Genomic DNA, 21,380 nt, shown 5'->3' with positions numbered 1-21,380 from the left:
AGATATTTTCCCAATAGACACAAAGGTAAGACATCATCTTCTACCTTTTGCTGGCCAGGAGTATAAACGTCTCTTTCCCTTTGTAGTGAAAATCCCTACATCAGAGAAATACCAGGTCAGGAAGCAAGTAGTATACCCTGCAAGCCTGAGGAGGGGAGTGATGTCACATTGCATCTGGCAAGGAGGGTGGGTGCCACGAAACTGTCCACTGGGGCAGGGTCTGGAGGAAGGAGACGAGAGGATTCAAAGCAGCCTATACTGTGCACCACCTGCTCAGCACCTTATTGCTCGACCCATAGTGAGTACCAAGTGAACGGTGGCAGGCCGTAATACCGGCTCTAGCCATGCAGAGAGAAGAAGAGAAGACCCCCAGGCTATTCTGCCAGGGCCAGAGGCGGGGGGGGGGGGGGCACTCTCAGTAGCACTGAAGAGCAAGCTAAGTGGTCTGGTCCTTGGAGATGAACCATGATTTCTTATTACCAAATGCTCTCTCCGATTTCAACTTGTGTGAATGTTAATTACTAAAACTTTCGTCCTAAAGTGATGTAATCAATTAGGCAGTTCCTGGCTCTGAGTGGATGAAATGAATTGCCCTTCTTTCAAAATCACTTATATCCAATCTCTAAATTTTTTCCCTTGATTGGAAGACTCACACAGACTACGGCAAATCATAACGCAAAGCCATCCACGTGCATAATGCATGCACTGTAGTCTCTTTAAATGAAGGGTGCTTGATTAAAGGAGGATGACGAGAAAGATGAAAATGGGCAGGATAATCTCTGGAGCATCTTTTTAAAGTCTGCTGGTCAGATATAATCACCCCGCAACTTTGCATTTCAGGGTAGCAAGACCTTACAAACTGAAATCATGCTGAAAACATATGCTCTTCCTGTTAAACCATCGTTGAGCACATCTGGAAATCAAAATTTAGAAGGAGGAAGACTAGGCATTTTCTCTTAACAGTGATCATTAAAAAGTTTCTTCAAACAAGCTAGAGGAGAAAAGGGGTAAGTAAAAGTATTTTTTTTTTATCAATTTTCATGGTTTTTCCTCTGGATTGTTTGAAGCGGCTTCTTGTTCTCCTCAGCTTTCCCAGCTTGGTATGTTTGACTATAAGAGACACTGTTTCTGGTCCTGGGAGTCCAGATATTCAGAAAAGTTTTTTTTTTAAATCAGAGGGGAAACTGAGAAATAACCATTTCAGTGTTTGATATGGATTTATTTTTTGCCATGAAGAATCGTGGTAAGGAAAAGCAGTTGTGAAATGCAAATGGCTTCAATAATTTGAATCACGATGCCTCACTCGGGAAAACTAGCTGCTACTTGGCTTCAGTCGTCCACCGGGTTGTTCCACTCTCACTGGGCTGCCAAAGAGAGGGCTGTTTCAACAGGCGCTTGCTGTATCAACTACAGAAACATAAAGGCTATAACAATTTCAAACTACTTTTCTCAGGGATCGAAATAGTTTAATGATATAATTAAGCTATATTCTTGAATGGAAAGGCAACCTCCTCACAAAGAAGACATGTGTCCTGCCATTGGGAAGAGATGCCAAGAGTAAAACTGTCTACTTCTCTGTAATCTTCCTCGATTGGATAATTTAGACATTTGGTTTAGCATGAAATATGAATAAAGTAGCAGGTCTAATAAATGACCAGATCAATAGAAACCATGGTATAGATAGAGGCAGGGGCCATTTACTGCATTTTTATGTGCCACTCCCCCAAAATAGAAATGGTAAATCTTAGCCTTAGAAAGATTAGCTGTCAGCTAGAAATAGTTGTTCCCATTTTCTTGAACTAACATGGGTGGCAGCGCCTGGCAAAATACCGCAAACAGACTATTTGTTCTTATGTAGCAGCCCTGGAATGTGAGAAGAGGGCAGAAAAATAGAGAGGAGCCAGACATAGGAGAAGAAAAACATCATGGAGCCAGACCTTTAGGCCTTCCAGGGCTTCTGAGATTTTTTTTTTTTTTAAGTTGCTATTAAAAAAAAAAAAAAAACTCGAATTTTAAGTAGAGAAGTAACAAAACCTCCTTAATCTTCTTTAAAATGTTGTTCTTTTTTTATTGTGTGGAGAATGGAATATAGGGAGCAAAGATTGGAAGCTGGGAGTAGCTAGGGTGAGCATGATGCTGGACAACATTGAAACCTGTATGTTATGTGTTACTTTGCTCAACATTTTGTTTAAAGGGATTTCATTTGTCTGGAATTAGTGAATCAAGGTACAAATGCACTTATATCTGTTGCTTCTGAGATTATTTATATGTATACATATACATGTATGTATTATAATTGTTGAGTAGCTTAAAGAAAAGGTTTATTTGCCTCATATTGCAAAAAAGACCTCAATGGCATCACCGACTTGATGAACATGAGTTTGAGCAAGCTCCGGGAGTTGGTGATGGACAGGGAAGCCTGGCGTCCTGAGGTCCACGGGTTCACGAAGAGTCGGAGACGACTGAGAAACTGCACTGATTGCACAAAAGTCCAGATGTACCTTACAGTTGCTCAATGTATGCTGTGCTTTCAGTTCTGTTGATAGCATTCCAGTGAGGAGAAAAGACAGGGAAAGGAGGAGAAGGATTTTCTTATCACAAGGGTTTTATTAATAGCTTTAATGCAGGAAGGTCAAGAAAGTATTTCTCAAAAATATCATTTGAGGAACTGTGTCACATGGGCAACCCTAGCTGGAAGAAAGGCTGATTTTTCTCCTGACACTTTGCCATTCTGGACAAAATCAGAAATCTCTTAGCACAAAAAAAGAAGTAGTGGCTAACAGATAGGGACAAATAGGGTCTCCCACTGTCTTAGTGGTGCTCTCTACCCTACGTGCTTGCCTGAAACACAGCAGTCAGCTACAATATTAAAACCATCACACCTTTGAAGATAGGACTTTAAAATCCTGACAGTAAAGATATCCCCATCATCTGTAAAATGATGGGCTTAGTGAATCATTGCAGTAAATAATCTGTAGTGCATGTTTTTTTAAAAAAATGAAAAGGACAAGGCTTCATGGATACTTCATGGATCCTCATGGGTCACAGCCTTATTGTGGTGAAGGGGCTTGTGTAACTCACTGAAGCTATAAGCCATGCCATTCAGGACCCACACATGATGGACAGATCATAGTAGACAGTCTGACAAAAAATGGTCCACTGGAGGCCAGTTTCTTTCCATGAGAACCCCATGAACAGTATGAAAACACAAAAAGATATGACACCAGAAGATGAGCCCCCCGGTCAGAAGATGTCCCATGTGTGACTGGGGAAGACCAGAGGGCAATTAGTAAAGCCTCCAGGAGGAAAGAAGAGGCTGGGCCAAAGCAGAAACGGTGCTCAGTTGTAGACGTGTCTTGTGGTAAAAGCAAAGTCGGACTCTATGAACAATATTGCATAGGAACCTGGACTGTTAGGTTCATGAATCAAGGTAAATTGAATGATGGTCAAGCAGGAGATGGCAAGAGTGAATATCAAAATCTTAGGAATCAGTGAACTAAAATGGATAAGAATGAGTGAATTTAATTCAGATGACCATTATATCTACTACTGTGGGAAAGAATCTCTTAGAAGAAGTGGAGTAGCCATCAACATCAACAAAAGAATCCAAAATGCAGTACTTGAGTGCAACCTTAAAAACAACAAAATGATCCCAGTTTGTTTCCAAGGCAAACCACTCAACATCACAGTATCCAAGTCTATGCCCCTACACTGATGCTGAAGAAACTGAAATCAACCATTCTATGAAGACCTATAAGACATTCTAGAAATAAAACCAAAAAAAAAAAAAAAAATGTCCTTTTCATCGTAGGAGATTGGAATGTGAAAGTTGGAAGTCAAGAGATACCTGGAGTAACAGGCAAGGTTGTCTTTGGAGTACAAAATGAAGCTGGGAAAAGGCTACCAGAGTTTTGTCAAGAGAACACACTGGTCACAGCAAACACCTTTTCCCAACAACACAGGAGACCACCCATGGACATCATCAGATGGTTAATATTGAAATCAGATTGATTATATTCTTTGCAGTTGAACATGGAGAAGTTCGATACAGTTAGCAAAAACAAGACCTGGAGCAGACTGTGGATCAGCTCGTTGCAAAATTCAGGGTTAAATTGAAGAAATTAGGGAGGACTACTAGACCATTCAGGTATGATCTATATCAAATCCCGTATGTTTATAGAGTGGAGGTGAAAAATAGATTCAAGGGATTAGGTCTGGTAGACAGTGCCTGAAGAACTATGGACAGAGGTTTATAATACTATACAGGAGGCAGTGATCAAAACCATCCTAAAGAAAAATAAATGCAAGGAGGCAAAAGGGTTGTCTCTGTAGGCTTTACAAATAGCTGAGTAAACAAGGGAAGCAAAAAGCAAGGGAGATAGGGGAAGATATACTCAACTAAATGCAGAATTCCAGAGAATAGCCGGGAGAAATTCTTATAAATGAACACTGGGCTTCCTGGGTAACTTTGTCAGTAAAGTATCTGCCTGCAATGTGGGAAACCTAGGTTCGATTCCTGGGTCAGGAAGTTCCCCTGGAGGAGGAAATGGCAACATACTCCACTCTTGCCTAGAGAATCCCATGGACAAAGGAGCCTGGCGGGCTACAGCTCACAGAATCACAAGAGTCAGACATAACTTAGCACTCTTTCTTTCTTTATTTTAATATATAGTAATGGGTATATTTTATCCCAATCTTGCAATTTAGCCCTCCTTTCTGCAATCCCCCTATAACCATACATTTTCTAAAAACTTGCCAGAAAAACAGTAAGTCATAAATACGTAAAATAAGTAGTTTTATTAATACACCTCGAATTTCAACAGTAGTTTTAGAGAAATAACTGTCTGACCAATAGAGGGACCTGGTTTCCCCTTCATAGAATCAGTTTCCAACTCCCTGCTGGCAAATTTTTTGTTTTAAGAGGGCAATGTTACATATACTTACATGTATTTTATACCATGTTGATCTTTTGCATGCACAAAAAGGAAGTTTCCAGTTAAAGTATTTCATTACTCTCCAAGGACAATAATGTGTACTAAGAGGCATAATTAGAAGACATTGGATTAAGCTGATAGTACCTAAGGATAACGCCCTGGACTTCTTTCTTTCTAAATGAACAATGCAAAGAAGTAGACGAAAACAGTAGAATGGGAAAGACTAGAGATCCCTTCAAGAAAATTGGAGATAACAAGGGAACATTTCATGCTAGGATGGACATGATAAAGGTGAGAAATGATAAGGACCTAACGAAGAAAGAAGAGATTAAGAACAGGCAGCAAGAATACACAGAAGAACTATACAAATAAAGATCTTAATGACCTGGATAACCGTGATGGTGTGGGCATTCACCTAGAGTCAGACATCCTGGGATAAGAAGTCAGGTGAGCCTTATTCCAGATGATCTGTTTAAAATCCTAAAAGATGATGCTGTTAAAGTGCTGGACTCAATATGTCAGCAAATTTGGAAAACCGAGCAGTAGCACAGAACTGGAAAAGGTCAGTTTTCATTCCAATCCTAAAGAAAGGCAATGCCAAAGACTGTCCAAACTACTGCACAATTGAACTTATTTCTCATGCTACTAAGATTATGCTTACAACTCTTTAAGCAAGGCTTCAGCAGTACAAAAACCGAGAACTTCCAGATGGACAAGCTGTATTTAGAAAATGCAGAGGAACCAGATATCAAATTGCCAACATCTAGATTATAGAGAAAGCAAGGGAATTCCAGAGAAATATCTACTTCAGCTTCATTGACTAAGGAAAGCTTTTGATTGTGTGGATCACAACAAACTGTGGAAAATTCTTAAAGAGATGGGAATACCAGATGAACTTACCTGCCTTCTCAGAAGCCTGTATGTGGGTCAAGAACCAACAGTTAGAACCTTACATGGAACAACTGACTGGTTCAAAATTGGAAAAGGAGTATGACAAGGCTGTATATTGTCAGCCTGTTTATTTAGCTTATATGCAGAGTAAATCATGAGAAATGCCAGGCTAGATGAATCACAAGCTGGAATCAAGATTGCCAGGAGAAATATCAACAACCTCAGATACACAGATGACACCACCCTAGTGGCAGAAAGTAAAGAGGAACCAAAGAGCCTCTTGATGAAGGTGAAAGAGGACAGTGAAAAAGTTGGCCTAAAACTAAACGTGCAAAAAACTAAAAGCATGGCATCTAGTCCTGTCACTTCATGGAAAATATACGGGAAAAAAAGATGGAAGCAGTGGCAAGATTTATTTTCTTGGGCTCCAGATTCACCGTTGATAGTGACTGCAGCTATGAAATTAGAAGACATTTGCTCCTTGGAAGGAATATTATGACAAACCTAGACAGTAATTAAGAAGCAAAAATATCACTTTACTGACAAAGGCCCATATAGTCAAAGCTATAGTTTTTCCAGTAGTCATGTACAGATGTGAGGTTGGACTATAGAGAAAGCTGAGTGCCAAAGAATCAGTGATTAAAATTGTGGTTCTGAATAAGACTCTTGAGAGTCCCTTATATTGCAAGGGACTATTGAGAGTCCCTTGGACTGCAAGGAAATCAACCCATTCAACACTAAAAAAATTCACTGTGAATATTCATTGGAAGGACTGATGCTCAATCTGAGTCTCCCATACTCTGGCCACCTGAGGCAAAGATCTGATTCATTGGAAAAGACCCTGATGCTGGGGAGATTGAAGGCAGAAAGAGAAGAGAGCAGTGAAGGATGAAATGGTTAGATAGTATCACCTACTCAATCCACATGAATCTGAGCAAACTCCAGAAGATAGTGAGGGACAGGGAAGTCTGGTGTGCTGCAGTCCATGAGGTCACAAAGAGTTGGACATGACTTATCAACTGAACAACAACCACAACAATTATATATTTAATTTGAGAAAAAAATTCAAACTAATATCAAACTAATATCCTATTGCTATTATACTTGGAGATTACTTTTCTCTTCTCAGGCAGTGTAATACCTCAGCATCAATTATACTGTTATTTAGCCAGCTGGCAAATGGGATCACCATCGCTAATCCAGATGTAGACATCTTGGTTCCTTGCTTCTGGTACTATTATTTCCTTCTATCCTAGAATTCGGTTGTTAACAACAAGGCTATACGGAACTTCTCTTGTGGTACAGTGGATAAGAATCTGCCAGTTAATGCAGAGGACATGGGTTCCATCTCTGGCCCAAGAATATTCTACATGCCATGGAGCAGCCTGCAAGCTGCAAGAACTGACTCCACATGCTACAACCACTGAAACCTGTGCACCTAGAGCTTGTGATCCACAGCAAGAGAAGACATCACCATGAGAAGCTCACGCACCACAACGAAGAGCAGTCCTTTCTTGCTGCCACGAGAGAAAACCCAAGTGTAGCAACAGAGACCTAGTGCAACTAAAAATCAACAACAAGAATATACTAAGAAAGCCAGCCAGAAAAATCCTAGGAGGCTCAAATTATACATTGTACAAAAGTTAAAATGACAGCCTAAAATGTAAAGTGAGCACACCATGGTGGTCCAGGGGTTAAGACTTTGTACTTCTAATGTGAGGGACAGAAGTTTTATCCCTGTATGGAAAACTAAGATTGCACATGTTATGTGGCATGGACAAAAAAAAAACAAACAAACTAAAATGTTAAGTTAGATTTAAGTTAATTTAGAACTGGTGAAAAGCGTTCACTTTTCTAAGTCTTGCTAAGTCTAAGATTGCTACAATAAGCAAACAGTAAGATTTATTTGGAGGACTAGAATAGTTCATAAATTACAATTGATGCTATTGTTAATTACTCAGTTTAGTTCAGTTCAGTCACTCAGTTGTGTAGGACTCTTTGCAGCCCCATGGACTGCAGCACACCAGGCTTCCTTGCCCATCACGAACTCCCAGAGCTTGCTCAAACACATGTCCATCGCGTCAGTGATGCCATCTAACCATCTTATCCTCTGTCATCACCTTCTCCTCCTGCCTTCAATCTTTCCCAGCATCAGGGTCTTTTCCAACGAGTCGGCTCTTCGTATCAGGTGGCCGAAGTATTAGAGCTTCAGTTTTAGCATCAGTCCTTCCAATAAATATTCAAGACTGATTTCCTTTATGATTGACTGGTTTGATCTCCTTGCAGTCCAAGGGACTCTCAAGAGTCTTCTCCAACACCACAGTTCAATAGCATCAATTCTTCAGTGCTCAGCTTTCTTTGTGGTCCAACTCTCACATCCATACATGACTCCTGGAAAAACCATAGCCTTGACTAGATGGACTGTTGTCGACAAAATAATATCTCTGCTTTTCCATATGCTCTCTAGGTTTGTCATAGCTTTTCTTCCAAGGAGCAAGCATCTTTTAATTTCATGGCTGCAGTCACCATCTGCAGTGATTTTGGAGACCAGAAAAATAAAGTCTGTTACTGTTTCCATCTTTTCCCTATCTATTTGCCATGAAGTGATGAGACTGGATGCCATGATCTTAGTTTTTTGAATGCTGAGTTTTATGCCAGCTTTTTCACTCTCCTCTTTCACTTTCATCAAGAGACTCTTTAGTTGTTCTTCACTTTCTGCCATAAGGGTGGAATCATCTGTATATCTCAGGTTATTGATATTTCTCCCAGCGATCTTGATTCCAGCTTGTGCTTCAACCAGACCAATATTTTGTATGATATACTCTGCATATAAGTTAAATAAGCAGGGTAACAATATACAGCCTTGACATACTCCTCTCCCAATTTGGAACCAGTCCATTGTTCCATGTCCGGTTCTAACTATTGGTTTTTGATCTGCATACAGGTTTCTTAGGAAGCAGGTAAGGTGGTCTGGTGTTCCCATCTCTTTAGGAATTTTCCTCAGTTTGTTGTGATCCACATAGTCAAAAACTGTAGTGTAGTCAATGAAGCAGAAGTAGATGTTTTCCTGGAATTCTCTTGCTTTTCTGTGATCCAATAGATGTTGGCAATTTGATCTCTGGTTCCTCTGCCTTTTCTAAATTCAGTTTGAACATCTGGAAGTTTTCATATTGGAAGTTTGAGAACATCTGGAACATCTGGAAGTTTACATACTGTGGAAGCCTAGCTTGGAGAATTTTTAGCATTACTTTTGTTAGCATGTGAGATGAGTGAAATTGTGCTGTAGTTTGAGCATTCTTTGGCATTGCCTTTCTTTGAGATTGGAATGAAAGCTGACCTTTCCCAGTCCTGTGGCCACTGCTGAGTTTTCCAAATTTGCTGACATATTGAGTGTAGCACTTTAACAGCATCATCTTTTAGGATTTGAAATAGTTTAGCTGGAATTCCATCACCTCCACTAGCTTTGTTTGTAGTGATGCTTCCTAAGACCCACCTGACTTCACAGTCCAGGATGTCTGGCTCTAGGCGAATGATCACACCATGGTGGTTAACTGATCATTAAGACCTGTTTTGTATAGTTCTTCTGTGTATTCTTGCCACCTCTTCTTAATATCTTCTGCTTTTTAAGATCCATACCATTTCTGTCTTTTGTTTTGCCCATCTTTGCATGTAATACAAGGCATAGTCTAGCTTTATTACATATTTAGCCTCATTTAATGAGAACAAGAGTTAGAGAGTATTCTTTATCTCACTTATCAGATGAAGAAAATGAGGCCAGAGAGTGCTAGGATTTGAACACTGGCTCCAAAATCCATGTTCTTAAACAACAATTTAGGGTGTTTTTGTATTCCTAGCAGTTAGGCTTCTATTCTTAACTAAATCTTCATGTTTGTTTTTATTTGCAATTTTTGCATTTCCCCAGAGAAAGACATGCATGAGTCCTTTGAGAGCATTTATCTCATTACATAAGTCCTTTGAGGGCATTTATCTCGTCTTGTGCTCAGACTCGTAATAAGTTCTTCATTTATTTGTTCAACAAATGCTTACAATGTGGCATACTCCTGGGTAGAGTCTGAGGAAATAAAATGATTGGATATTGCCTTGCCTAAAAAATTACAGTCCATAAGCAGGAAAGATACACAAATATTGTTGATACAGGATGATACTGTACTTTGGTTCTAAGGAGGCAACCTAAGACTTAAGAACTGCAGAGTAAGGGAAGAAGGACAAGTTGGGATTCTAGACGAGGGGGCATCTAAGTCTTAGAAGAGGAAATAACACAGTCTTGTGGATGAAAAGAGTTTATAGAGGCACTCCAATCGCAGGAGAAATTTATGAAAAAGTAGGTCTAGAATTGAAAACTATTGGCATATGGATGGACTGATCCATAATTGAGAGTTTGTGGGGCAGGTGAGGGGAAAAGATAAGGGAAGTAGTGTGCTGGCCATAAAAAGAGAAAGGTGGTAGAATGACTGAACTAGAGAATGAAGTTGGCAGAAAGGGAGAAAGGAGAGAGCTTGAGGGGCTGGGTGTCTCTAGCGAAAAAAAAAAAAAAAACCAACCATGTGCACTTGTGAGAGAAGCGCTGAGAAGTCTTGGAAGTAAAAGACTTTGTAGATTGGTCCTTAGCGGCCTAAGATTTCTAGAGTTGTGGAAGTGATGGCAACTTTTCTAGAGAAAGATTATGACAGGGCCGAATAAAACTCTACTGGCTCATTCTCATGCAGTTGGCAAAAGGCTGAGTGATTTTTAGAGAAAGGTACATAAAACCCATGTGGTAGTCTTTGCTTCCTACAAGGATAGCCTAAAAAGTGGCATCTGTGATCAACTGACATGTGCAGTTTCTGCTGATTCTAGCTTTTTGATACAGAACTATGTAGTAACCTCCTCTAGAAGTACCGAAAAGATAAAATCCATCCATGAGATGATGTTCATCAATAATGTAATTTGTTCTTTCACTCACCAGATGGACAGTACAGTAGAGTATATCATTTCCCAGATGTATTGGATATTTCTTGCTGTTTCATTTTTCTCTTCTTGAAGGGTATTCTGACACATCTTTTGAAGGCATCATCTCTCAGTTAGGCTTTGGCCTGTTGGGTCAGACCCTCACATCCCTAAAGACAGATCTTGTGCAAAATATATTCGCCCCTTGAGACTGCTCTAAGGAGACTCAGAATGTGAGAGCTTTGCCAAACAGTAGCTGAAAGGCAAATAGTTGATCTACCCCAACATCTTTAATACAAAACAATTCTCTCTGAGACACCAGATTTGAATGAAAATCAACTCATTGAAAACTCATGTAATAATTGCATTGAGAGCACATTCAAGGAAAATACTGATTATGAAAATAAAGATAAACTACAAAATGAGATCAAGCTGTATCATAGGAAATATAAATCCAGTTCTTGGTACATTATACTTGGAACTTTGGGTGAAATTATTACAGTTATATCATAAACAGAAGTAGATAACCATGTCGGCCAACAGAAAACTGATACCATTCACTATTGCAAAGAGAAAACATATGTAACTTAACAATATTTTCTCCTCAAATGTCTATGGTCTAATATTCCTTATTTAAATTTATTACTTGAAGATTTTTACAAACCATAAACTACTAAAACAGCAAAAGCTTTAACATTGAATTTTAATGAAGTAATTATTAATAAATGGGCCTCCATGATGGCTCAGATGGTAAAGAATATGCCTGCAATGCAGGAGACCTGGGTTCAGTTCCTGGGTTGGGAAAATCCCCTGGAAGAGGGCCTGGCAACCAACTCTAGAATTCTTGCCTGGAGCATCCCCATGAACAGAGGAGCCTAAATTAATAAATGCTTTCTTATTTTAAAGAGACAATATTAGACAAGGCTTATATATACTAAATTTGGTAAAAATTATTCCCATTCTCCTACCCTCAGTTTCCTCATCTGTGAAATGAGAATTAAGTGTGATAATATATGTGAAATATCTTATACAAAGACCTTAAATGATAGAACACAAAATAAATCTACAGGACCTTTCTTTGAGTCCACTCATGGTGGGCCAACATCACAGACCAAATTATAGTTATCCTCTTTGCTTGCCAACAGATTTAGGATGGCTTTGAAGGTAAGTAGAGCACAGCAGTGGTCCTTCCCTAATCCTTAAGAAAGTTACACTGTACTGTTTTGTTTATAAGACTGGAATGGTAAGACCTCAAATGTTAGAAAAATGGAATTAAAATTTTTTTCAAACTCCATTAGTGAGTGACCTTTTAAGACTGTGTGTGCGTGTGTATGCTCAGTGTGTCTGACTTTGCAACCCCAAGGAATGTAGCACACAAGGCTCCTCTATCAATTGGATTTCCCAGGCAAGAATATTGGAGTGGGTTGCCGTTTCCTTCTCCAGGGGATCTTCCCAACCTGGAGATCGAACCTACGTCTCTCGAGCCTCCTGCATTGGCAGTTGGGTTCTTTATCACTAGCGCCACCTGGGAAGTTACCTTTTAAGACGGGGAACTTTTAAACTCTTCCATCACTGATGTCTCAGTGTCTTAGTCCATTCAGGCTGTTATAACAGAATAGCATAGACTTAGACGTAGGTGACTTAGAAACAATAGAAATTTATTTTTCGCTGTGTTCTGGGGGCTGAAAATTCTAAGTTCAGGTACTGGTAGGTTCAGTGTCTGGTGACAGTCCATTTTCTGGTTCATAGATTACTGTCTTTTGCTGTGTCCTCACATGGAAGAATGAACAAGGGAGTTCTCTGAGACCCCTTTTAAAGAGCACTAATCCCATTCATGAGGGCTCTAACCTCATGACCTTATCACCTCCCAAAGGCCTCACCTTCTAATGCCATCACTGGGGATTCGATTTTAACATTTAAATTTGGTGGGGAGAGGGACAACACACAAATATTCAGCCGATATAAAGCTAAAACTCAGTATATAAAACTAAAACAGGTACATATACTATGAGTGTAGTTGATTATGGGACTCACTCTCCCAGTCCTTTGTTTGAAGAAGACCACCAAGAAGCTAAACTAGGTGTTGGCCAGGTTGGAGGGGTAATGTAGGAAACAGAATTTGCAAATAGTCATTTATGTTCTTGTGTCATTGAAATTGTACTAGGCTCTTTACAGCCCTTATAAAATGTAAATGTAATAATCCAGATAGTAAGATATGACTTTGGCAGTTAGAAAAGAATATATTTTCTCTTGCCATGAATTTGGCAAATAAATACAATCTTAGAATTAACAATCTGGTTGGTATCTAAAAAGGCTTTTTTTTAATCAGGAAAGAAATGGCAGAATTTTATAGAATCTCTGTCTCTTTACCACTGGAATTTTATTAGGTTAATTATTTTTCATGAGTCTTTAGCATTGACTCCTCATTTTCTGTTATTAACTCTATGAGTATGACCCCAGTTTTACCTTGGAAGGATCCAAAGTAGAAAGAAAGAAAGAAAATAAGAAAATCCTATCCAGCAATTCCACTTCAGGACATACGCATCTGAATAAAATGAAATCATCAGGTCAAAAAGATATCTGCAGGTCCGCATACACTGCAGCATTATTTCCAATAGCCATTGGCACGGAGACAATGTACATGTCCATCGACGGATGAGTGGAAAAAGAGAGTGATATACATATATATACACAATAAACCCCTACCTATGAACCTTCAAGCTGCAAACTTTCAAAGACGCAAACTTGTGTTTGCATGTCCAGTCATGTATGCTAGCTCACATGCCCCCGTACATTGTCTCATGCTCGCATCCTTTCCAGGTGGCTGTGCTTTTGTGTACAGTACTGTGTGGAGTACAGTAGTACCGTATCTTTATTTCAAGCACAGGACGTCTAGAAGCAAATGTCAAAGCAGACGGGATGTGGCTGGTACTGCTAAGAAGCACCAAGCAGTACTGATGGAACCAAAGTGAAAATAATTGAGAGAGTGGAGCAAGAAGTGGGTAGATATCACTTGTTCTTATACATAGTTCAACCACCAGCACAATTCTGAAGACCAAAATCACAGAACATGTGAGGTCTGCTATGCTGATGACATCAACAATAATATAAAGAAGAATGAGCGTGGAAAAGTGATAAAGGAGATGGAGGAACTTCTCAGTGTATGGATGCAGGATCAGTATCGGCATCAAGCCCCACTTAGAAAACCAAAAGGCTTTATGAAGACTTGAAGTGTCAGAGGGTGCATCTTTTAAAGCCAACCGTGGCTGGTTCCATTGGTTCAAGGTCAGAGCCAAGCTTAACAACATAAAAGAAAGTGGTGAGGCAGATACAGTAAGTGGAAGTGCAGATACAATAGCTGCCCTGGAATTTCCTCAGATTCTTTGAGAAATTATTAATGAAGGCACATATTTACCCAAGAAGGTTCTTAATGGGGATGAGATAGGACTGTACTGGAAGAGGATGCCAGACTAAAGTTACATCAGTAAGGAGGAAAAGTTGACGCTAGTATATAAAGCAGCGAAGAATAGGCTAACCTTGTTGTTTGGTGGCAACGCTTCCAGAGATAAGAAGCCGAAGCCTCCCTTAGTTTATCATTCAGAGAACCCAGGAGCCCTTGAATACATAGCCTGTTGTGTGAAAGAGTAGCCCCAAAGCCTGGGTTACACGGGCCGTTTTACAAGATTAGGTTTTCCACCACTTTATCCCAAAGATAGCAAAATATTGTTTGGAGAAGGGAATCCCCTTCAATATATTTTGCTGCTCAAAAATGCTCCAGGCTGCATTCATGAATGACTTTAACCCCAACATCAAAATAGTGTATCTGTGTGGGGAGAGGGCAAACTGGCCAAGAGGGGTGTTCAGGATCTCTCGCCCCACATTTTGAAAATAATGACTATATAAAGCTGAGATCATTTGTAGCACTGCTCATGTGCGTCATGAGGTGTGTGCTGGGTCGCAGGCTGCTCTGTGCTGTAAGGATATATGAACTCCACCTAGAAGGCAGCGACATTGCTGCTGCATCATGGATGGGTACGTGGGGTCAGCCATGAGAGGAGAAAACATAGGTGTCTCCTGCTGCAGCGGCTGCGTCAGCCAGGAGAGAGGTTGTGTTGTGTTAGGTTACGCTACGGCTGCTGCTACAGTGGCTGCACCAGCCAGGAGAGAATGAACATGTCTGCAGCTTCTACAGCTGCTCAAGTCTTCTTCCAGCCTCTTAGCTCGCACCTTGCCTACCCTGGGTCAGCGAACAGTGCACACAGTGAGATACAGCAGTACAACTGGCATCACGAACAGGATCAGCAATACAACCGGCGCGTCGAGGAGGGTGAAGAGCAATGCAATCTGCCACTGAATACTATGCTGCTCATCCAACCTATGGAACAGGAAGTTATGGTGACTTTCAAGAATTCTTATTTATATCACACTTTGCATCTGGCAGTGTTCATTGGAAGGACTGATGCTGAAGCTGAAACTCCAATACTTCGGCCACCTGATGTGAAGAGCTGACTCATTTGAGAAGACCCTGATGCTGGGAAAGATTGAGGGCAGGAGGAGAAGGGGATGACAGAGGATGAGATGGTTGGATGGCATCACTGACTCAATGGACATGAGTTTGAGTAGACTCTGGGAGTTGCTGATGGACAGGGAGGCCTGGCATGCTGCAGTCCATGGGGTCACAGAGAGTCAGACATGACTGAGTGACTGAACTGAACTGAGAATTAGGAACAACCTTGAAACAATTTTGGAAGCACTTGCTTGGCTTTAAGTTAACAGCTGTCACCATGAATGGAGTTTGGAAGAACAATTGCCCACAGTTTGTTCACGAGTTTCACGGATTTGAGAAGGTGGATGAGGAGTTCAAACAGATTTTCAGCAACTTAGTGACCATCAACCAGAAGCTGGAGCTAGGTCTGCACAAGGACAACTTCACTCAGCTTCTTACTGGGCAACACAAGAAGCTTATGAGTGAAGACATGGTAGAAATGCAGGCCCAGAGAAAGGACAGAGAGAGACAACAGGAAGAATAAGCAAGTGAAGGACCAAAGAGGTTCACAATGCAAGAAGTGGCAAAAGGATATTCTTTGCTTGAGGAGGCCCATTTTTGAGGCACAGACCCAAATGTAGAGCGGTACTGGAAGGTTGCAGCCGTCATTCACAATGCAGTCCTGTGCTACGATGTCAAATATGATGCGAGAAAAAGAACTGCCATCCAGGCATCACTGGATCAATTTTCCAAGAAGGTAGATGGAATTGAATCTAGCGAGGAACCAAAACCCGTGACATCAGTGTCGGGTGTGAGTGAAATTGCCGCTTGCCCTCCGTTCCCCGTTGCTGGTGATTCTCCAGCTTTACCGTCTCCCACCTCCTCTCCCTCCTGCAGTCAGTAGCTCTTCTTGCCTGTTCACTTGAGTGCAGCCCCTGTATGCTGGCTGTGGTACTACTGTACTTCCCAAGGTACTGTACTGCAAGGTTAAAAATGTTTTATTTTCTGTGTTTGTTTTTCATGTATTATTTGTATGAAAAGTATTAAACACCTACATAGTACTGCATCGCCAATTGTGTTCGTTGGGTACCTAGGCTAACTTTGTTGGACTTTCCAAACAAATTGAACTTAGGAACACACTCTTGGAACAGAACTTGTTCATAGGTAGGGGACTTACTGTATGTATATATATGTATAAACGTATATATATATATATATATATATGTATATATGGATAATATTTGGCCATAAGAAAAGAAGGAAATCTTGCCATTTGTAACAACATGGATGATCTTAAGGAACTATGCTAAATGAAATAAAGCAGACCTATAGATAAATACTGTTTGATCTCACTTACATGTGAAATCTAAGAAACAAACAAAGCTCATAGAAAAAGCGATAGGGTTTGTTCTTATCAAAAGCTGGGAGTGGAGAGAGAGGGAATTGAATGAAGGTGGTTGGGAGATACAAAGATAAAGTTGTAAGAAGAAAAACTTACAACTTTAGTTGTAAGCTGTAATATAAATTATAAGATAAATACTATAAGTTGTAAGAAATAAATACTGGGATATACAGTACAAAATGATGACTGTAGTCAACATTGCTGTAGATGGTGCTTCTGTTGATCTTTATTTTGACTAACTAGTCTACTTTTCCTTTGACCTATTTATCTGTTTATTGTACCAAGTTGCAGGTTTTCGTTTTTTTTTTCAAACCATGACCTCAAACACTTTTGCACAAAGTGAGTTATAATAAAAATGATAATAAAAATCATAATAGTTATGAATAATAACAATAAAGTTTTAGCGTAGGCTTTTGGAAGAGGCCCTCAAAGTTCACCCAGTGTAATAGCTGAGATCCAGGGGAGGCAACTTAAGTTTGTGGCAGGCTCAGGTGAAAATCTGTAATTTTGATTCTCTGTTTAATACTTTCTCCCCTATTCCAGGATGCCCCTTGGGTCAGATGCCTCTGATTTTTCAGGGCAATGGTTCCTGCTATCATCCCAACAGATGGAAGCCTTCTATCCTCTGTCAGAGTATCACTGGAAACCATAAAAACACCCTGACCTTTTCACAAGCATGAAAATTTTCTCACAAAGATTCCCATGTGATGCTATTCAGGTAAACATGAAAGTTCAAATTTGGAATTTCAAGACTGAATAATAGCAATGATATCTTATAATGTAGTGAACTGTTCACACTTCATTCAGAGTTTGCAGTTGCACTCACACACACCTTAGAAATCTGGGAATTGTTTTAAGTATTTGTAGCTGGCAAAAGAGAACAGGGGGAATCCGAAATTAAAGGATTAGCTCTATCCAAGAGGCCATTATCAAAAGGAAACTCCTCTTATTCTCTGATAAAGATTTCCAAAGTGAAGAGCTGCCAAGAAGGCTTTTCCTCCCCCACCTCCTATCAAAGATTGCATCTCTATTTTAAAAGTCTAATGATGCTGGCCTCTTTCTGGATCCATCTGTGCTATATCTGGAATCTCTGTGCCAAAGAGACTCACGGTCTGGTTTCATTCAATTGTACTTTTCTCTGTGCTCTCTTTTTATGTACACTGTAAATTGTTGTTTTGACCATAGTTCTCATCAAACAAAAGATGTCTATCTTTTATCATTGGGAGATATTGAAAGGAACGTCCCTTCTCTCCCTGCCTCCCAAAGCATTTAGAGCCATTATATAATAGGAAGAGAAATTCCACAGGGACCAACTACCACAAACATGTGCAGGTTAAGATATGTGAATGTATTTTATATTTGATATATTCAGTTCAATATCTGAAAGGGCTTAAGTAACTTTATGATGCTCTATTGCAAGCAATGTGATTTTTATAGACTCCAGGGAAAATATATTCTAACTTTTGCTTCTTTATATCAAATGTATATTGAAGAAAAGGCAGCTCATCTTCTAAAGGCACCTGGTCAGACTACAAGTCTAAGTATTTAAGCTCTATTTGAAACATACTTCGATGTTTGAAAATGCATTCATTTTGCATAGGTCTTTTCTGTCACAAGGGCAAACATAGAAAGTACCATCCAACAGTTTTAATATTAGCCCTAAAGTATAATGATTATGTGATTTGAAAATGCAGCTTGTCATGATCTGGAGTCTAGGAATGGTGAAATGAGTGACCCTGCGGCCCGTGTAGTGAATTGTACTCACATGAGCTCACCCTAGGATGAGTGGAGACAGCAATGCCAAGGGCGAAAGGAGGAGGCAAGCAGAAGACCACAGGGATGCAGTGGCTGCTGACCCTGGTTAGTCAGAAGCATTGGAGGTATTGCAGGGAGGTTAAGGGCGCTATTTCTGGTCGACCTGAGTGAGTTTGGACCCCAGCTCCAGAAGTGTACAGATGTGTTCTCTCTAAGCTCTTTAACTCTCTTAAGTTCTTTAACCTCTCTAAGCTTTCTTAGCCTCATCCATAAAGTAGGAAAACAGTAGTACTTCATGGAGAAGCCAATGGCCCCCGAATCCAGTACTCTTGCCTGGAAAATCCCATGGACGGAGGAGCCTGGTGGGCTGCAGTCTATGGGTCACTAAGAGTCGGACATGACTGAGTGACTTCACTTTCACTTTTCACTTTCATGGATTGGAGAAGGAAATGGCACCCCACTCCAGTGTTCTTGCCTGGAGAATCCCAGGGATGGGGGAGCCTGGTGGGTTGCCATCCATGGGGTTGCACAGAGTTGGACACGACTGAAGTGGCTTAGCAGCAGCAGCAGCAGTATTATCAAGATTTAATAAGACGATACAGATAAAGTGCTTATTCAGAGACACCCCTATAAAATGATGGTTAATTATGCAGACGCTGGCCTCAGTGTAAGTTTTAAACATAAACCCATCACTTAATTTTTGTGAAATTCTCTTTTAGTCTCAGTTTCCTCTTTGGGAATACAGAGATAATAAATATAAGGAGCATTTTTATGTGCACAGTGTATTAGATAATTATAAAAAGTGCCTAATGTATGATAAATGCTCAAAAATATTAGATGTGATTATATTTTTAGCATTCCTAAAAATGTTACTAGGAAAGCATCCAGGGCCAAAGAAACAGTGCTCACTTTCAGCTGTTTGCTTATCTAGTTCCCACCATTCTAAGCCCATTTGTTTTGCTTCCAGGAGAAAGGAGGTGTGCTTATTTGACTGTGGAGAACAGGGCGGGTTCCACGTTAGGTTTGCATCCTGATCCATCCTGACCCACCAGTCTATCAATACCTCCAGGATGGAGTGTGAATTGCCCTGCAAGCTGTGAAATCAGATAGGTACAGGTACATGCATTTTCCTGCCTGATACCATGACGGACTCTCCTTTGAATGTCTGAACTTAAGGTCTTAGACGTTCCTCTTTATTCACAAATGTGGCCTCCACTGCTAGTGAGCAGCCGTCTGTGGCACAGCCCTTGACAAAGGTGCTTTTACTGGACGGTGAGTCTTACTGAACGTTACCGCTCAGAACTCCATTGTCTGCCAGTGCATCGGGCCGAGGTACCTCCCAGTGTTCCAAGGCTGAGACAAAACAACGCTGGACTGAATGTTATCAGTTTCATAAAGCATATGCTTGATGTCAGGAATGCTTATTCTTTAAAAAAGACATATGTTTGATAATACAGTGCCTTGACTTGTGGCATATTAAACCCTTGAGCTCACAGATTCAATTGTGTTAATGTGATGAGCATCTTATACAAATGTTAGGCCTTCTCACTCGTCACCCAAGGACAACTTGGAACAGCAAGTCTGTATGTGCATAGGGAGCGACTGAGGTGGCTCTGGGCAGGAGAGAGGGCAGGGTGCAAAAAGAGATGTGGATCTAGATTTAGGTAGAGAATACTTTTCTATAGGACTTTTACTGACATTCATGATCCATATAACTTGACCTTTTTTCCCAGGGAAAAAGGACCCATGATCTTGTGAAATTGGGTATGTGCAAAATTTTTCCCAAGTTTCTCAGCAGCAAAATTTGTTCTTGGGCCAATTTTGCCACGGTAAGAGACCTTTCTATGTATCTACTTTATGGCATGTCTTTCCGGGCTAAGAATGCAGCACAGAACTCTATATTAACCGAGCGATCAAATGGTAAAAGAATCACTTTGGCCACTCTCTGTGTAAATAAGTAATTCCATATGTACATGAACTGTTAGTATTCGATTCCTGTTTCTCTTGTAATGTACTTGGTCTTTGTCTTTTGAATCAATTAGGTTCGTCTCAAGGGGATAAAAAAAGAAAAAGAAAGAAAGAAAAACAGACCACAGTTTAAGCCAAAACATTATAATACTGTCCACTCAACATATGGTGTTTATAGATCTTGAAAACTGAATCAGGAGGAATGCTTCAGATTAGAAAGGCTTTTTCCACATCAGGAGTGGTTTCAGTTTGTTAGCCTTTTAACTCTTTGGTCCTGGAATAGTTCTTATTACAGCCAATAAAATGGTCAGTGAAATAAAGAGAAAATACATTTTGTTAAATAAGGTGTGTATGCCTGCATTTTATGCAAATATGCCACTTTGCTTTTTATTTTATATGTATTACATAAAAATCCTCCCATATATACGTGTATTCCACATCTCTTTTAGGACACAATGTGAGAAGTTGCGGCTGTCAGAGGTTGTGAAGGAGAGCTACCGAGAAAATCTTTGCTCTGAGACAGAGTAGTATGGCTGACCTTTGACTCCACAGGAAAGTCCGCCCCCTGTTTAAATCTTCTCGGTCCAGACAGCCCAGGACAGATGGTGCAAGCATTTCTGCCAAGCCAGCCGGTAAGAACAGGCAGGCAGACATCTGCAGGTGAAGGCCGGGAGGGAATCACGGCTGGAAGGTCATTGAAAGTCAATGCACAGAAAGCCTGTTTCCCCAGCAGCAGAAATTACCTGGTAAGACCTCAGCAGGTCCACATAGGAGGTAGGCCAAGGGCAATAGACACCGATACTTCAGCTAGCCCAAGAAGAGCCTGGTGTCTATTAAAATCCCAAACACCTGAATCGCATCTGACATGAAGATTATAATAAGCTTCCACCTAAAGGTTCTGAGTGCCAAACAGCCCTGGGAAGGAGTATATTAGCACAATAAAATCACAGGGTGAGTTGTTAAAAGTCCCAATGCCCAGGGCATACCCCAGACCAAT

The sequence above is a fragment of the Bos indicus genome, chromosome 14 (assembly GCF_029378745.1).
Source record: "Bos indicus isolate NIAB-ARS_2022 breed Sahiwal x Tharparkar chromosome 14, NIAB-ARS_B.indTharparkar_mat_pri_1.0, whole genome shotgun sequence".
Taxonomy (NCBI): domain Eukaryota; kingdom Metazoa; phylum Chordata; class Mammalia; order Artiodactyla; family Bovidae; genus Bos; species Bos indicus.
Note: the sequence above shows the minus strand (reverse complement) of the source record.